Genomic DNA, 14,445 nt, shown 5'->3' on the forward strand with positions numbered 1-14,445 from the left:
GGGAATAGGATTAGTGTCTTTGTATTTTTTTATGTTTATTTATTTAGAGAGAGGGAGACAGAATGAGTAGGGGGAGGGGCAGAGAGAGGAGAGAGAGAGAGAGAGAGAGAGAGAGAGAGAGAGAGAGAGAGAATCTCAAGCAGGCTCCGTGCTGCCAACGCAGAACCCAACAATGCGGGGCTCAAACTCACGAACTTTGAGATCATGACCTGAGCCGAAATCAAGAGTCGGACACTTAACTGACTGAGCCACCCAGGCACCCCGGGATTAGTGTCTTTATAAAAGGGACCCCAGGGAGATCCCTTACCCCTTCCACTATGGGAGGTTGCAACGAAAAGATGGCTGTCTATGAACCAGGAAGTCGGTCAAATACCTCATCAGACACCAAATCTGCTGATGCCTTGGACTTCCCAGCCTCCAGAACTGTGAGAAATAAATGTTTGTTGTTTAAACCACTTGCCACTATTTTCCGTTAAGGCTGCCCAGGAGGACAAAGATACTGGCCCTTCAAGAACTTGTTGCTCTGGAAGATCCCCGAGGCCTTCAGTCACATTCTTTGTATTTCTGTCCCACTCTTCTGGTAATTCTCTGTGGAAAGGCTAGTCTGCAAAAAACCTCCTCCAACATTATCAGAAGTAGATGTCTAGGTGAACATTTTGGATGGCCATTTAACCTGGGAAGCCTCAGTTTCCTCATGAGTAAAATGGGGGCAATTGAGATATACCTCATGGGGTTGTTTTGAGGCATATATATATATATATATATATATATATATATATATATATATATCAAATATACTTTGTAAGCCTAAAAACTATTTGAACACAAGCTGCTATTATTAAGTCTTTACATGATTGAGGTTCCTGATAAAAAACTGGTGGGTGTCCATACAGGGTAGTTTGTTGTTTATGTGGCCAAGTCTATCTGGGGGCATGACTAGAAGTTACTTCTTTATATATATGTGTATATATATATATATATATATATATATATATATATATATATATATGTATATATGTGTATATATATGTGTATATATATATGTGTGTGTGTGTGTATATATATATATATATATATATATATATATATATATATATAGTGTTTATGTATTTATTTTGACAGGGAGAAGCGGGGGTGCAGAGAGAGGAGAGAGAGAATCCCAAACTGTGAGAATCTCACAAACTGTGAGATCATGACCTGAGCTGAAATCAAGAGTCAGATGCTTTTAGCCAACTGAACCACCCAGGTGCCCCTAGAATTTATTTCTGTTGGGAAAGTTGGTTGCTATGAGTGCTGAATTTATCATTGTTTGGTGGAACAAGTTACCTCTTCATAGTGGTAGAATGTCCCAGAATGCTATTCCAAGCACTTTCTCTGAGGGCTCACTTGTGGAAACCCAATGCCATCAGCAAGGCTTCTGGAATACTCTCTCTAGGGTCCACATCTTTTTGGCAAGCAGGTGTTTCTGTAAAAACATTCAAAGGGTTGTGTGTTTTTTCGATAAAAAAGGAAAATAATTCAAAGGAATAGAAAATATAAGTACATATGCTTCATTCTGAGATCCAGCCCCTGTGATTGTTTCTGCCCTGGTAAGTTACAATCTTAGGGTTTATCAACTTCTTCCCTGAGGAGGTTTTGCTCAGATCAGGTAGTAGAAGAGAGTTGCACAATTTGTTGGTCTATTCTGAGTAAATATTTGCACCAGTGACAATCCTTTCTCTTGCTGTGCTGTCAGTTCTACATTTGCCCACAAGTTGTGGAATTCTGCGGCTTTTTCTCTCTGTGCAAGGTCAGGAGCAGCCTGGGAACATGAAGATGCATTGGTCCATCCCTTTTTGAGAAGGCCCCTTTGCTGCTTTCCTGCTGAGTGGTGGATGATAAGACTGCTTCCAGTTTATTCTGTTTGGCACTTGAAATATCACCTTTTCATACCCATTATCATGTCCCAGAATCCTCATGTCTTTTTTTGTCTATAGGAATCCCACTGTAACTTGAATCTGGCATTAAGGGCTATCCAGTGCAGTCACTGATCAGGCCTCAAACACGCTTGACCTATAGAAGTTAGCTCAGAGGGGTATCTGTGATTCAGAATCACCCATTAAAACCAGAGCTCCAACCAGCCTTTTGAATTGGCTAACAAATTCCTTGCCAGCCCTGATGGAGGAGAACACCAGACACTATGGGAGAGAGTGTGAGGGAAAGTTCTAGATGCTAAAGCCATGGTTCCTATTTGGGAGGTGGGGAAAACACTTTCAAAATGCAAATTCCAGGCTATACCTTAGGTCTACTGAATCAGAACCCAGAGTGGAGGCAACCCTTCCCCTCTCCTTCTCCTTTCCCTATCCAAATAAAAGCCATGGTGTCGAAGTACAGGGGGTTGGCGGGCACAGGTGTCCATGGGTGCTGAGTTCAGCATCATTTTGATTGTTTCATGGTTCAACATATAGTCAGGAATGAAATTATTGGGCTACAAAAATCCTACATACGAGAGACCTGCTTCCGCTATACTATGCGCTCTGCATCTGGAACTCACCGACTTGATCTCTTAAACAACAATTTTTCAAATAGGCAATGTGCTAATGAGAGTAGGTGCTTGATAAAAGTTTAGTGCTTGACTGCTTGGTTTTTGTTGTTGCTGCCATTGATGCTATCAGTGAAATGATGAAGAAGTAGGTGTTATTATCTGCCGTCCCTTTGGAGGTTCCAGATGAAAACTGGCTGGCTGGTTTAAGGTTGATTTATACTGAACACTTCCTCATGGTGCTATGAATCTCATGGCCAAGTTGGTTCCGCCTTTCCCCATCCTCAAAATTTTAGCAATATATGTTTACAATTTTTTAACTCTCTTGGAAAGAAGTTTTGTAATATATATAAACAGCTTTCAAATATTTATTCCTGGATCAAGTAAATTTTTAGATAGCTGTTCTAAAGAAACAAACTTCTTTTTCTTTTTTTTTTAAGTTTATTTATTTATTTTGAGAGAGAGAGAGAGGTAGAGAGAGAAGGAGAGAGAGAATCCCAAGCAAGCTCCACACTGTCAGGACAGAGCCCTATGTGAGGATCAGACTCACAGACTGTGAGATCATGACTTGAGCCAAAATCGAGTCAGACGCTTAACCGACTGAGCCACCCAGGTACCCCAAAACAGACAAACTTCTAAAAATTTTTTCTGTATCTGGGATAGTTGGTAACACTATAATATTATTTAGATGCAGTCAGGGGTCTTTTGTTGTTCACCATTAAATTCTCAGGACCATGCACAATGCCTGGCACACAAAACATACTCAATAAATATTGTTAAATGAATGCATTGATAATTAAATGGGGATAAGTCATTAACTTGTCTTGCCCTCAATTTTCTCTTCTGTAAAATGAGACCAATAAAAAATAACCCTTGGAATATTTGAAAGAAAATAGAGTGGGTGCTGTGATTTGCCTCCTAGATCTCCTTTATAGAATGAAGAACGCATTCCTCCAGCTGTTGGGAGTGTTGATAGCTGACAGCCTTAAGCTGAGTCCCACTTTTTGATTTGTCTTAGTTTCAGAGAGCCACCTAGCCCAAGGTCATGCTCCATCCCCAGGGTGTCCCATACCCAACCACTATCTGGCAAAACATATAAAGGCTCAGCCCCCATGCGCCAACTCAGAACAACAATGATGAGGCATTTTAGCTCTAGAGCTTTCCATAGGATCAACTAGGGCATTCACTGGAACTGCACTGTAATTCAACTTCTTGGTCTGGCCACTTCTGCTTCTTGCCCCTCCCTTCCCCAGGTGTTGATCCCAAGAGCAAGGCCTAATAAATCTTCTGCATGTTAATTTCTGTCCCAGCATCTGGTTCCCCAGGAATCCAACCAGAGATGTCAGAACATAGTATATGCTAAGTAAAACACTGTGTCTGGCAGTCAAAGTGAGGCAAGGATCCCCTGCAACACCTGGTTATTTATTTATTTTGAGAGCGAGTGAGCATGAGTTGGGGAGGGGCAGAGAGAGAATCCCAAGCAGGCTCCACACTATCCGTGCAGAGCCCGATACGGGGCTAAAACTCTCGAACCATGAGTCTCGAATCAAAGTCAACGCTTAACCAGCTGAGCCGCCCAGGTGCCTGGAGCGCTGACAGTCCTAATAAAAGTGTTTTCTGTTACACTGTTGTGGACGATGTCAGGGAAGGAGGTGCAGTTGTGGCCCGTGGACCTGCATCTGTTCTAGTCAGTCTAGAGGTATCCCTCACTTTTCAAAGTTTTGCGTGGAGCCACTTTGCTTTTATGAAATGCCTACCTCAGGATTTGCCTTTGCTAACTGAAAGAAATCTGAACAGGACTTTTGCTTTTTTGAAAAAAGTCGGAAAGGAAAAATAGCGTTCACCATTTGTTTTGCAGAGAGCCGTTAGAGGCAGAGCACATCCCGAGAGCAGCGAAAGCGGCCCCGCCAAGCTCCTTCCCCCAGAACTACTCTCAGCAACTCCATATCAGGCCCCCAGAGCTTTCAACTACATCTGTGAGCATCTGTGCCTTATCTTGATTTATTTTGTGCACCTGTTAGCAAGATGTGTCCTAAGGTATCAGGCCTAAGAGAGGTGATTTGGGGGGGTCTGGGAATGCTCAACAATTTCTCTGTGTACATGAATGGTAATTGCTTCTTTGCTTACAAAAGGAGAGAACACCCTACTTGTGGATAGTGGGCCACGTCTGTAGTGTCCTAGTTAAGAGAGTAGACTTTGGGATCAGACAGCCCTGAGTGCTAGGAAGTGACCACAGAGGCGTAGGGAGCTGGGCTATGATCACGTGGGGGATGGAAAATCTCTGTGGTGGACACAGAGCTGCATGGTCCAAGGAAGGACTTTGCATTACAGCCGTCGACTTGGTTGGGGTTTGCCTCAGCGACAGGGAGTGCCCTCAGCCCAAGAGCACACACACCCTTGCCTTTGCAAAGGCAGAGAGAAAGGGGAATGTGTTCCCAATCATTCCAGCCCAACGCAGGACCACTCCGAGCTCTGCCTGGGAGGGGGGCCGCCTGGGACTTTGTCCAGCCTGCATCACGGCTCAGCATGTCCCTGTGTCCAGCCCCACCCCCCACACCCCCACCCCCTGCCTTCTTCAGCTGAGGGGTCCATCCCTCCAAAATAGCCTTTACCCTAAACTCCATCTCGGGGGGCTGCTCCTGAGACTGTGGCCCGCGACAAAGTCTGAAAGCAGAATTAAAGGGTACGTCTTCAGGCCCCACCCCTCAGCCCCCCTCCACACTTCCTTTGTTTCATCCTTTTATCTTTCAATCTTATCCCTTTGTCTCTGTTTTGTACTCTCCCTATTCAGAGCCTTTCGTTTTAATGGCCTGTTGTACACAGCTTGTCCACGAGCTGTCAGGTCGTGGCAGAAGCCTATTTAGACAAGTTGTCAGGTTGAACGGGAGAGGAAAAAAAAATCCTAAATCAATGTGTTTTCGCATGCAATCACACGTGGGCTAATTTATCTGCAGCCGCGTTCTACCCCGCCAGTTTGGCATAAGGGTCCTCAGACAAGGGGGCTTCGTGTTGGCTGATTAACAGAGCGATTTTTATTGGGAGAAGGACAACAGAATTGTTTTATGGTAATTATCACCATTTGAACCTGCGTACACGCTCATGGGGAAGATTAAAGAAAAGGCTCTGTACGGATGATGAAGCAACTCGCAACACGCGCAGGCTAGAGGGTTAGAACTATTTAGAATATTAACGTCCTCCACCTTGTGAAAAGCCCCTGGGAGGCGCCAGATTGGCTAACTTTGTAAATAGCCCTCGCGCCTTGTCTGTAGGCCTGAACGCAAGTCCGTTCCGTTTCTGGAGTTGGGAAAACATCAGGGCAGGTTACTAGGAGGACTTGCCGAGAGGTAACCGCCAAGTCCATTTCAAGGCCCAGGACAGAGCCAGTCTTTCTGAAGGCGCGAAACTAGGTAGGCCACAAAACATCCTCACTTACTCTTCACAGAAATGAAAAAACAAATGCAAAAAACCAAAGGAGAAAACACACACACACACACACACACACACACACACACACACCCATATACTCATGCTCACACTCACACACAGAGGAGAGATTTTTTTAGAGAGTGTTGTGGCTGTGGTGGTTTTAAACTTGAAACGCGCCACAAACTACAAAAACGCTTCCCAGGTGAATTGAAAACTCCAACTGGGGAAAATACAGACTTTGGTTATTTGCTTCTTTGGTACTTGATAATTCTCTTTGCGTTTTTTTGGTCCACTCCCACTGTCATATCTGAGTTTAGGACAAGGACAGAGTGAGATAAGTCTGACACCGCAAGGCACAACAGACAAGCACAGAGCTGTAAAAATGGTTTGCTGCCTGGAATATGGCTGCTTGAAAGGTTTGCGCTGTGTGATGAACTTAAAAGAATCTTGCCTAAATTGTTACGAACAAACCCTTTTGGGTGTGTATCCAGCTCTCTTCCTCCCCTCCCCTCCCCCCCCCTCCCCTGACAAACAGATGAAAAGTCTGGAAACTCCCACCCAATTAAGAAATGCTTGCCCCAGAATGGAACATTAGAAAGTTGAGCTGCTAAGAGCAATTTAGAGCCCGCAGCCAGGCTTCCATTCTGCTGCCATTTCTAGAATGTCTTAGAAAGACAGATTTTATAATTGAGAATTAAAACATTTGACATGCAAATGTAAGAGTTAATTTTTCCCCTTTGTGAGGCCACTGAAAATTTTTGCTAAGGGAGAGAAAATCAATTCTCCATTAAAAAGATGCTCAGATGAAACAAGGCATTGCCATTCGGGTTGTAATTATGGATTCCGAGAGATGAGGCTGGCATTGGGATATGGAACCAGACATCTCTCAGCTGCAGTTTCACACCTGAGCTCTGTGTGTGTGTGTGTGTGTGTGTGTGTGTGTGTGTGTGTGTGTGTGTCTTTAATCATCAGCTGATTTCTCTCGATTTGCTGTCGTTTTCTAGAAAACAAATTTTGGTCTCCATTTGATTTCTCTCAAAATCACAACAGATCGTTTCTTGATTCACCAAGTTAGATGGGGGATAGCCAGCAAGTGTCAGGCCCTGGGCTAGACACAGGAAACAGAGCTAAAGGCACAATCTTTGCTCTCAAATTGCACACAGTCTACTGGAGGAGTGGCCACATGCTTATCGCTGGGCAGTGTGAGGGTGAGAGCAAACACATTGACAGTGCCAGTAGTCTAGAAGGTCGTTTGATCCTCATGACAACCTGGCGAGGTGGGTAACATTACCACCCCCAGTTTTCACATGGGGAAACTAAGAGGCACAGAGAGCTTAAGTTATTTGCCAAAAATAATGGAGCTAGTAAGTGGCAGAGCCAGAATGCAAACCCACACAGACAGGTTCAAAGTGTGTGCTCTTCACCTTGACACTGGGGATGTGGCAGCCAACTGGGGTTGTGTGGGAATGAGGTAGGCTTGGGATGGGGAAGGGTCAAGGAAAGTGCTTCAGAAGAGATGATAGAAAGGCCTTAAAAATGCTTCCACTGGCCATGTCAGGATGAATCTGCATGGAAACCTAATCAAGTCAGAAAGTTACAGTAAAGAGAGAGATACCTTCGAGGGCATGGCTTCATGGAAGAAGGGTCCACGGTGTTCTAGGATGACAGTGCTGTAGGGCAGAGTTTCTGTAGGTATTGTCTTGGGACCTTTGTGCTGTCTGAGATGATAATGGGCAGTCTGCCAACAGGGTTCCAGGATCAAGTAAGTTTGGGTTTCTTTACCTCATATTTGCAAGACCGTTTAGATGCTCGTGGGTCCTGTGAAGCTCCAAGAAGGGAACAGAACCTGAGCACACGTTCTTTCTTCTTAGAAAGCCCTATGGAGATCTCCTGGCACAAGAGGGTCCCGGAGAACACAGTCTGGGAAATGATGTCTTCCAGGAGGCATGGAAGGGCTGAAGCTGGCTGGAACTCTGAGGCCTGCCCTTGGCAGCATGGTAAGCCCTCCACTGGATGGCGGGTGGTGGGTGGTGGTCTCGGTGTTGGGTTCATTCTATCCTGTCGGTGACGCAGCCTTTGTCTGGTCACTTGAGCCCTTTCCCTGGATCCTTGCTCCTTTGGTGCCTGGTTTCCTCCTCAAGGTTATGGCCTGCTTCAGTTCACCTTACAGGACCTGTGAAGTCAGCCTGTTACTCCAGCAGGAGCTGACTTTTCTGGACTTGGCCTTTGAACATGGGGAACCTGTTAACCTTCAAGTTGACTTAGCTTCTCCTGCTGGTTTCTCTTAACTAAATCTGCCCTTCCTTTCCCTCCTCCTTTTCTTTCTCCCTCCCTCCCTTCACCCTTCCCTCCTTCAACATTTTTTATGTAAAGTCTATGGCAGCCACAGAGTTACAGGTTTTAGTGCAGTTGTTCATGACTTCTGGTTCATATCAAAGTTCTGAACCAACTGGTCAATCTCCAGGCATGTGCCTGCCCCCATCACTGGTGCATTGAGGGGACATAGTTACCGTACGGGGCATGTGTCTGGGGCCTTGTGGAAGCCTAGATAGGTCTTTCACCTATGCTTTATGTGATGAATAGCATTGTGTGTAGGTACAAACTTGGATTCGTAAAATAGGTCTTAATTTATACAGAATTAACATTGCTTTTGGCATTATGTATTTTAAAAAGTGTTAAAGACTTGATTTTTAAGTAATCTCCACACCCAACGTGGGGCTCAAACTTACAACCATGAGAGCAAGAGTGTCATACTCTACCGACTGAGCCAGCCAGGTGCCCCCTGTCATTATGTATTTTTAATCAGTACATACTAGAAGTACTATTATCTTACTGGTATCTATGGATTTTTTTAATGTTGAGACGGAGTCCTTTATCCTACCCAAATCTCAGGCTTTGGAATCAGCCAGACTTGGGCTCAAATCCCATTTCTGTTACATATTAGCTGAGTGACTCTGGGCAAGTTGCTTAACTTTTAAAACCTTAATTTCCTTTCCTGAAAATGGGAATCATCATACCTGCTTTGTGGGTTTCCATGGAGATGAAATGACGTGATGAATGTTAATCATCTAACAGATTGCCTAATCGCTCAACAAATGGACATCGTTATGACAAAATAGAAAGGAGTAGAAAGAGGAGGTGATTGGGGAGGATGACATAAAGACACTAACCATGAGCTGGGCAGGAATAATAGGGGCTGGAAACACCCACCAAGAGAGGTTAAAAACCATCTTCTCTGCCATTACCAATCTCCCGCTAGATCTTGGACTCTACTGGTTTAGCATAAAAACCCATTAATGGAAAGAACAGCCAACATACTGCCAAGGAGATTGGTGGGAGACAGGGAGGTGGGTGGCACCCAGTGATTAGCAGTGACCTCCAGGGGCAGAGACAGTGTCCAGAGGCAGCAGTGGGTGGGATTCTCACACCAGGCTGGTCTGGCACCATGACCCTGTCTGTACTGGTGGTCACCAGCTTCTTCATCTCCTCGCGTTTTTGTCAGGTTTGTGGGCGAACCGATATCCTACCAACAAATTCTCCCTCACCTTCAGTTAGGTAGGGTCGGTTTCTGGTGTTTGTAACCAAGAGAGTCGCCTAGTACATCCATGATGTAGACTCGATCTCATCTGGCTGGTCTCAGATGCGCAGGCTCCAGATTTGATGACCAACCCAGAAACTTTCGACGCAGCCCCATTCACATTGCAGAGACCCTGCGAATGATGTTCTCGCCTGGTTTCACGGTCTGTCTCCCAGGATGCTTGGTGGCAGAAGATCGATCACGCGTCACTTCTCTGTCCCTCCGTGTCCAACTGTTTCTAGCTATTGACGGGGGAAGGCAGTGGAGGAATGGCTGCAAAGGCTGACTAGGGCCATATACAGCGAGGTGTTGGCTGGTGGCTCTGTCCCACTGCTGTGACACCTTTGCAGGGCCACTTCATCCCAGAAATGACAGCAGTTCAACCCACACACAGGGTAGAGGATAACGCTGACTCTCGCTCCTGACCTCTCCTCCCTCCCCACACATGCCGTACCCCAGCAGTCAGCCCTCCAGGGTGACCTGTGGATGTCCCATCCCCTGGCACACACACCATTGTTTGTTGTGGGAAAGGACTGCTTTAAAATCCCAGTCTCCCTGAAAGTGCTCCCCGGATCCCAGACGCCTGCAAAGCGCTCCCGTTTTGTTTTCGCATTTCAGATGTTAATTATAAGGAAGAGAATTAGGCATATAAAACAAATTACATTGGCAGGCGTTTGCTTCACTTGTGCACCACGGGGCCCAGGCGCCCCTAATGAGATGTGACTACAGATCATCGTGCTTCCTGCAAACAGCCAATTGCTTCTAATGTGGCAGAGTCTTCCTTGTGTTGCCTGAGAATTAGCCACAGGTGTAGCATTTGACATCCTCAAGCATCACCCGCCCAGGGAAGTGTGGTTAGGTCAACAGCAGCAAGAAGAAGGCAGGGAGAGAGAGACAGGCAGACACCCAAGGTTTTAGAGCTTCCTCGTGATTTACGTTAGGGCTCCTCCTCCAACCACCAAGGCTGCCCCAAATTAATGCACAATCCAAGGAAAAACAGTGTCTCTCTGTCCTTTCCGTAGAAAGCAATTCTGCAGCTGTGACAAGATGCAGGCTACGAGTGCTGTCTTTTATCAGTGCTTAATAATATTAATGTCCCCTGCGAAGAACAAACAGGCATTCTACCATGGGTCGAAAACTGTTTGTGGGCTTAATTGGAAAACATTACTTAATGTTTCCCTTAATTAGAATTAATTACAAGACCCTAGTGAAGAAATAACTCCATATGTAAGATTCTAAGACCTCGCACTGTGATGTGAAATTTCCCTTAGAGAGTTTGCCCCATCAGAAGTACCTCTGCTAACCTATAGAATATGTATACCCAGATATCTGGGTTCCTCGTGAGCACCAATCTTCCAATGGTGCCAAGGTCAGCACAAATAACATTGGCTTATTGGTCAACAAAAGGCAGAAATATGATAATGAGTCCAAGGAGCCTGTGTAGGGATGTGGTGTGACCTCTTGGGCCATTTGCGAATGGAAGGGGCTTGGAGTTTTCTCAAGTTCTTCTAGCTCAAACACTCTGGGTTTCTCATTTCCCAGCCCCAAGATTCTGTCTTAAAGTTGTTAACTGTAAGACACAGAATTGAAACAAAAGGCAGACTTTCCAAACTAAAGAATGAGACAGTCCCAGAGAAGTGATCTTGCCTGGATATTCAGCTCGGTTTAGGGATAGTCAATGTATCTACCTACGGAAGTAGATTTTTTTTTTTTACAGAAGCACCAAACAATTCTTGGGGTGCCTGGGTGGCTCAGTCAATTATGTGACCTGCTCTTGGTTTTGGCCCAGGTCATGATCTCACTGTTTGTGAGTTCCAGCCCCCCAATGGGCTCCATGCTGACAGTGCAGAGCCTGCTTGGGATTCTCTCTCTCTCTCTCTCTCTCTCTCTCTCTCTCTCTCTCTCTGTGTGTGTGTGTGTGTATCTCTGTCTCTCTCTGTCCTTCCCCTGCTCTCTCTCTCTCTCTCTTTCTCTCTCTCTAAATAAATGGGTAAAATTAAAAAGAGAAAAGAAGCAACGAAGCAATTCTTAAGCTCAGTCATATGTGCAGTTCCTTTGAAAACAACCAGTTAGCAACTCATGACTACATCCTAGTTTGAATGAATCAAGCCGTATTTTGCAAAACTGTACGTGCATGTAGATACAGCCATTGTGTGCTGTAAGAGTCTCCCCAACCATTTTCTGAGGACTAGAAGTGCCCTGTGATTTCTAAGTGTGGGTGCAATGGAGAAGAGGGTAGGTCTACAATTAAGTTAGCTTTGGAAACGCTGAATCAAATAAAGTTACACAAGTTACTTCATAATAGGATCCTCAGAGCCTTTGTCATGCCAGGGGGCTTTGTGACTTTTCTGGGACATACAGTTTGCAGTATGATCTCATGTAACTTTGGAATTTCCTTTCTATTGGCACGTCAACAATTCATGAAAGACCAGTGTTCTGCAGAATTAGTTTAACATGCATGTGGAACACTTTATTTTAATATTTTGGCTGTAAGTCCATGCTGAACAAGCTTAGAAGAAAGAATAAGCTAAGAAAATATAGAAAACTGTGGACTTGGATAAATTTCCTTAGTGATAGGATTCAAATCAGTATATGAAAGATTTACCATTAAGAATCAGAATAATTGTTAAGTGAGATGAAGTACAATCAATTTCTTATAAGTGGCGAGTGTAAAACCCAATGATATGTTAAATTTGATCTCTTTAAAAGAGGTACAGTTCTTTTTTGCTCTTAGAAGATTTTCAAGTTCTATTATTTAAAGGGTTATAGAAAAGATGGATGATTAACAGGGATTTTATTTTTCCACTTTATTTTTTTAACGTCTATTTTTGAGAGAGCAAGAGATAGAGCACCAGCAGGGGAGGTGCAGAGAGAGAGGGAGACACAGAGTCAAAAGCAAGCTCCGGGCTCCAAGCTGACAGCACAGAACCCGACACGGGGCTCCAACCCATGAACTGTGAGATCATGACCTGAGCCAAAGTTGGATGCTTAACCGACTGAACCAGCCAGGTGCCCCTATTATTCCACATTAAGAGCTAGGGAATCCAAATCTATTAACATAAACACGAAATTCTAGTTTCGTTGTGCTAAGAAAAGAGTAGTGGGTAAATTTCTAAGTGCACGAAGGGAATTGTGGCTATAACATTCTTGTTATTATTAATGTGTGTTGGGTATGATTTGCCCAAGGAGAATCTGTTTTGTAAATGACCATTAAATAGAGCTTCCTCTAGAGTACAAAGATGACCCTTTAGGATGTAGTTAACAAGGCAGTGAATAAAGGTGTACAAGTCAGAAGTTCCCAGAATAAGGGGATTTCTTTCTTTTTTTTTTTTAACATTTTTATTTTATTTTTGAGAGACAGAGTGCAAGTGGAGGAGAGACAGAGAGAGAGATACACACAGAATCCGAAGCAGACTCCAGGCTCTGAGCTGTCAGCACAGAGCCTGCCACGGGACTGGAACTCACGAACCGTGAGGTCATGACCTGAGCCAAAATTGGACGCTTAACCGAATGAGCCACCCAGGCGCCCCAGAGAATTTCTTATGTGGGTGGTAAATTATTTTTTTCCACAAGTCATGAGATCATGTATATCCATTAACAGAGCATATGCCTTAGGAAGAAAGCTTAAAGTGAGTACAAGATTTCACTCTGAGCATAGAGAGTTTTTGCACTTATTTGTTAGCAATCCCATCCCAAACTCAATTTATGTTTTGTGATTTTGGTTAACAATAATGCCTTTGTTCTTCTCTCCCCTTTCCTTTCCCATGTTGCTTAGCGCCCGTTCTCAGTGATGTCAAAAGATGGCAGGGGGGAGCAAAAAGGGATTACAAAATGGGATGGAATAATTTATCAGAAGGAGTCCTTCCTGAATGCACTGTCATTTTGTTCTCCAGTAGGAATTTTAAACCTTTACTCAGTGAATCTTTGCCTCCTGGGAAAATGAGGTTTCCCTTCCTGGGTTGGCCGGGGCTCCAGTCCGCCTCCTACCAGACCATCCCTCATCGTAACGGTGACTGTTATGCGTCTAGTTGAAAAGGCTCCGGATTTATGCCGTACAGCATGTGCAAATGGGACCCCGGACCGGAAAGGCTGATGGATGGAAGTTGCGGCAGGCCGTCGGGATGCCGCACGAGGCGGGTGGCTGGTGCTTACCAGGCCCCACAGCAGCCTCAGTGCCCGGGATGGGCTGGGCCCCTTAGGGTGGGCCGCGTTCCTCCACCTCACTCAGATTCCACAGGCCAGGGGCATCTCAAGCTGTTTGGGGCCATGGACTAACCGCGTCCGACAGAGCCCTCTGCCACCAGCGCCTACTTCCCAGCGGTAGAATCTTCACTAGAAACCGTGGGCAAACCACCCTTCTCCTCCAGAGGAGACTCTGCCTAGGTGAGGCCTGACTTGTATTTCATATTCTAATGAAAGGAGAGTTACATGCCAGCAGGATATTAAAACCATAAATACTCTAAAAGATGAGTTTGCAAACACCAATTCCTCAGAGAAATCTTTTCTTACGCCCCAGACTAGGTGAGGACCCTCTGTGATATAATGCCCTGATTTCTCCTTTGTGGCACTCGCTGGTGTTGTTATGAATTCATGCACTCTTTGAGGAAGTCGCTCTTATTAGTCCTCAAAAATTTAATGTTAATTCTATAAGGGTAGAGACAGTCTGTCTTTCTCCCTAGCACTCGAGGCAAAATGGATTATAGCCCTGCCCAGTCCTCCTTTCTCTTCCCCTCCCCTCCCCTCCCCTCCCCTTCTCTTCATGAATAATTTAGTCCTAAAGCCATTACGTTGGGCAGAGCAGAGTAGGTGTCCAGGGTGGAAAGGGGAGGGGGTGTGGAAGCCTAGACTTGGATGGGCTCATTTCACTTGTGTCCCAGAACAGGAAGCTCTTGGCCTACTCAGCCACTTTGGGAAGGGGGGA

At 45.0% G+C, this 14,445-nt stretch overlaps 1 long non-coding RNA gene across 1 annotated transcript in view; it reads left to right on the forward strand.

Annotated features, from left to right (window-relative positions):
• The window catches only part of LOC109496475, a 269,632-nt gene that overhangs the window by 73,914 nt on the left and 181,273 nt on the right, over positions 1-14,445 (forward strand). The window contains exons 4-5 of the long non-coding RNA XR_002739828.2: positions 4,380-4,497; positions 7,819-7,944. This is a non-coding gene — a long non-coding RNA (uncharacterized LOC109496475). The remainder of the gene's footprint in view (positions 1-4,379; positions 4,498-7,818; positions 7,945-14,445) is intronic.

The sequence above is a fragment of the Felis catus genome, chromosome X (assembly GCF_018350175.1).
Source record: "Felis catus isolate Fca126 chromosome X, F.catus_Fca126_mat1.0, whole genome shotgun sequence".
NCBI classification, from domain to species: Eukaryota; Metazoa; Chordata; class Mammalia; order Carnivora; family Felidae; genus Felis; species Felis catus.